We start from the raw sequence: 5158 nt of genomic DNA, 5'->3' as shown, positions 1-5158 counted from the left end.
TGTGTGAAGGGTGGCAGCTGCATGGCCCTGGATTGTGGCTCTGAGGTCCAGGTGGAAAGTCACCATGGGTGCTACACAACCGTGTCTGGAACAGTAACCCCTTGGTGCAAAGCAGCAGTAGAAGTACTTGTAAACCACATAGAATCAAACATAGCCCTGCTGCACTTTGCCACCTAGTGGGAAAACATGTTTATTGTGTAGAACCTCTGATGATATGATTGGCTTGCAATTTGAGTATTCCAACAGCTCAGGGAATGAAACTTTTGGAATGTTTGCCTTCCTCTTTGTGTAAAGTAAGGGAAAACATCATCCTGGCTGTGATTAAAATTTCACAGAGGACCTTGTGGGTGGGGGGGGGTAGCTTGAGGATGAGGCAGAAGTGTCATGAAATATAAAAAGTTATAAGGCAGGAAGTCCAAGAGCAAAATAGTTGAACCAAACATGTAGAGTAGGCTGGTGCCTGCTTGAGTTTTGTGGCCCCTTCAGCAGGTGTCAAGGAATCCTAGTTTAGCAGCCTGCAAGAATGTACACTCAGATCCACAGGGAAACATCTATGTTATTAACCTCAGCAGTTTTATTGGTGAGAGAACCCAGGAAACCCTTCTGCAGAGACAAGCCTTCACAAACAAAGTGGTTGAGTAGAGGTAGGCCCACCAACTAAAAAATTTCAGAACATATACAGAGTGTTTTATAGATTTTGAGTCACATACACAGGAGCAGGGTAGATGATGAACAAATAATAGGTACATAATGTATTCATAGTAAAAACAATGTGAGAAATTTGCAGAGGGGATATAACACAATAGTGCAAATATCAGTGATTACAGAATATTGGCATGATAACCAGAAATGCACATGAATCCTTACAGGTTTTGGGTGTGAGCTTGAACATGTCATCAACTCTGATTATAACATGACAATCAAAACCAGTCAAAGCAGTTCTGCAGCTGCTAGCAGAAGAATGAACATCAAGTAGCTTTCCTCAGGAGCCACATTAGGCAGAGGATTAACTTTGCAACTAAATGTAGCAGCCACCTAAGGTGAGCAGAGAGCCTCAGTCTCTTAAAGGGACAGATGATTAATAACACTTCAGGGTTCAAACAGGAGTCTGGCTTGGAATTCTGTTTCTTTCTGGGCAAGAGGAGCAGGAACACTGCAGGTTTGATTTTATATCACAAAGGTACATCTAAGCAATCTTTCTCTATAAAGATTTATTTGGATTTCCCCAACATAGGACACCCTTGATGGGCCCCCCTCCTGGAGAAGGCCATAGGTGAGCAGATTTCAGGCTTCTGCTTCATCTGCTTCATTCACAAGAATTCCATTTTGCTGGTTATTCATATCTGAATGTCTGTCAAGAGCTAGGTTCTTCAGTGAAGGGGTGCAGTTCAGATTCCTTTCACCTTCTTTTTCCTTTGCCTCAGCAGCCTAGTTTAGACAGCAAAAAGCTGTTGCACCGTCATTCTTGTTAAACCTTTGGTGCCAGAAACATGTGCTGATATATTGCATATCACCCAGAGGCCTAACAGTAGATCAAAATCTACTGGGTGCTTCCAATGAGGCTCTTATCTGCATCATCCTGCTCTATTTGCAGAATTTTAGTGAAGGAGTATGGATCCAAAACTGTCACCTTCCACTTTTAACCCTCTCATGTTTTCCCACCACCACTTCTTTTTTTCTCCTGTACTGCAGCAAACCTGCTAAGGAAAAAAAAAGGCTGGAATAGCTATGCAGTGTCTTGTGGGTGCTACTGCTAGGATCTCTCCATCTGGAAGGTAGGGGAACTGAAGATGTAATCACCGGAGAAAAGGGTGGCAATAGGGAACTGAGTCAGGAAAGAGGAAATTGAGGGGAAGGAAACTATTCAAAGATTAATCTGAACCAACTGACCATTTGGCGTTGGCAGGTTGCAGGATTCCATCAGGAGCTTTCCCAGCTAATCTTGTGATAACTGTAAAAAATAAATGGCTGTAGGTCTACAGCAACTGTAGATCCCAAGCTGCATTTCCATTTTTGGCTTATCTTTATATATACCCATACCCATAGCCTCAAGATTTCAGATATATTGTTGGGGACTATGGAAGAATACACAAAAGTGCCATTTTGAACCCGAATAAAGATGGTGCTGGTAGGCAGCCCCTTGTTTTACCACATGCCAGTCTGCTAATTAGACAATGATAATTTAAACACTCTTAAAACAAAATAAAACTCAGTGTGAGCAGGAGCCCAAAAGATGCCAGAAGCCGAGCCTGTGGGCACTGTGCTGGAGACCCACATATATCCTATCCCAAATAGGACATATACTCTGTTCTGGGGGGAACTGTACTAGTGCTTTATCTAGGTATTGCAATGCCTTGCTCACTCCACACAGCACACAATGCACTCGCCAACACATTTCTGCCTTCCATATCATATCATATCATATCATATCATATCATATCATATCATATCATCATACAGCAGGATATTAGGAGAGAACTGATTACACCTATGTCATCTCAATTGACTGGTAAACACAATTTGTTTTATGTATCTTATTTTTCAGCTGACATTCATATTGTGACTGAAAAGGTGGCTGCTTTTTCCATTGCTATAATGAGTTAATGTATTCTTGATTTGTTTAGTATGCTACATGTGCCTGTATATATGCACACTATAAGCATTATACAGTGGAACTTGTGTCCTCAGTCTTGTCATGGAGCATTACAAACTGATCTCAGTTGATACTATTTTCCCCTCAATATTCCAGATTTTTTTCTAGACCTTGTTAATGATGGAGTGGGGCGGGTGTAGCTGTGAATAAGCATATTATCTTTTTATTTTCCCAACTGTATCCTTACACAGGGTACATGCATTCACTGCACTCTTTTTCTCTTTTGCAGAGCAACATGAAACGGCAGCACACCTGCCCACCTCTGCAACTGCAGCACTATGTGGCTTGTGCCAGTGTTCTAAACACAAATGTGCTTCCTATTCTCTTGCAATCCCAACGCTGGTAGGTGTCATGGGTCATGTTATAAATACAGAGGATACTGTACTGTTTCATTCAGATGTGATTACAAAGCAACAATTGCATGTGGAAATACTTGCTGTGGTGCTTTGAAAATGAAAGGCGTTCCAGTGGATGTTTTACCCGTGACATTCATCTCGTGTGTCTTGGATTATCACGAGCAGAAAAAGAGTGGCCTTCTGAGATACTTTGCCAGAGACTGAAATGTGACCTTGTAGTACAAGTGAAATTTGAAAGAGCTTAACTTTCTGTTAAAATCAGTGTATAACCTCAGAACTGGGGTCTTTCTTTTTACCCAAACTTCCTCTCTGCCATTTTTCTTACCAAATGCATCCACAAGAGGTCATGCTTCTTCAAAAATTGCAGTTTTGTCAGCCAGAGACTCCCAGCTGGAGTTGTCTCCACAGGATCTCAGGATGTTTGTTACTTTGGCCAAATTTCAAATTCTTTTGCTTGAAGAATCTAAATGCAACTGCTTGCAGCCACAAAAACTTGATGTTTTGCCTTTTCCTTATTTCTACAAAGAATGAAAGCAGAGTTAATGCTAAGTCTAACTTAATCTAAAGTACCTAAAGAGTTGAAGGATATGTTAGGAGCTGGAATGTGGTTCTACTCCCTCCTAAATGGATGAATTCTCTAGAAACCAGAATTACAAAATATACATGTTCTGTAGCTTTGCCTTCAGATTATGTATTCGTTATATTTATAATCCCACTTCTTTTCCTCCAGGGAACCTAAACCAGCTGATGTGATCCTCCTCTTCCCCTTATTGTCCTCACAACAGCCTTAAGAGGTAGGTTAGGCTGAAAACACTTCCACCTGGGCTTGGATACATTCAGACAGCCCATGCAGGTAGGTCAGAATTGGTATTATATGCTCTGACCTTCTGGTCCTTGTTATTAGTTTGACTGTTGCATTCTGCACAGGCTGTAACCCCATGTAGAACACATTGCAATAATCCCACTTGGAGGTTACCAGATTATAGACTACTGAATTCAGGTTATCTCTGAGCAGATAGGGGTTTCTGGGCTATCAGATGAAGTTCACAGAAGGCACACTGGGCCTGAGCTTCAAGTGCTAGTGGTGGTCCCAGGAGAACCCCAAGCGACAAGCTTGCTCCTTCACAAGCTGAATGCAACTCCATCTAGGATAGAATGAAGATATTGCATCAGGTCAGAAGAACTATTTCAGTCTGGCTTCAGACCTGGTTATGGTACTGAATCTGCCTTAGTCCCCCTATATAATGACCTGTGCAGGGAGAGGGACAGGGGGAGTGCATCCCTGTTGGTTCTCCTGGACCTCTCAGCGGCTTTCGATACCATCAACCATAGAAACATAGAAACAGAGCAAGTCAGAAGTGGCCTCCTGGGCCATCTAGTCTGACCTCCGGCACCAGCCGGCTCCGCTCATGACATGCCTACCATGTGCCTGTCCAGCCTATCTTTGAACACCCTCACAGATGGGGCCTCAATAACCTCTCATGGAAGCCCATTCCACACCGTCGGGGTCCTGACTGTCAGGAAGTGCTTCCTGGCATCCAAATGGAACCTTGGTTCCCTGAGCTTTGCTCCATTGGAGCGCATCCTGCCCTCCTCTGCAGGGGAGAACAGGTCTCTACCCACCTCCGTGTGACACCCCCTCACATACCTGTATGTCGCCAACATATCCCCTCTGAGTCTCCTCTTCTCCAGGCTGAAGAGACCCAGTTCCCTCAGTCTCGCCTCATACGGCATCCCCTGCAAACCGGCCACCAACCTCGTGACCCTACGCTGCACTGACTCTAACCTGGCTATATCCTTTCTGTAATGAGGGGCCCAAAACTGAGCCCAATACTCCAGTTGCGGGTGCACCAGAGTAGTATAGAGTGGTAGTAATATCTCTCTTGATCTAGAAGCCACGCTTCTGGCTATGCAACCAAGGGTGGCATTCACCCTCTTGACCACCGCATCACACTGCTGACTCATGTTTAGCCTGCAGTCAACCAGCACCCCGAGGTCCCTTTCATAAGTGCTGCTCTCAAGCCACTTGTCACCTAACCTGTACTTATGACAGCTATTCCTATGCCCCAAGTGCAAGACCTTGCACTTATCCACATTGAACGCCATCCTGTTGTCTCCTGCCCACTTCCATAGTCTGTCCAGATCCAAA

Source organism: Varanus komodoensis, unplaced genomic scaffold (assembly GCF_004798865.1).
Source record: "Varanus komodoensis strain SLA01 unplaced genomic scaffold, ASM479886v1 scaffold42, whole genome shotgun sequence".
Taxonomy (NCBI): Eukaryota; Metazoa; Chordata; class Lepidosauria; order Squamata; family Varanidae; genus Varanus; species Varanus komodoensis.
This window is presented reverse-complemented; position numbering follows the sequence as displayed.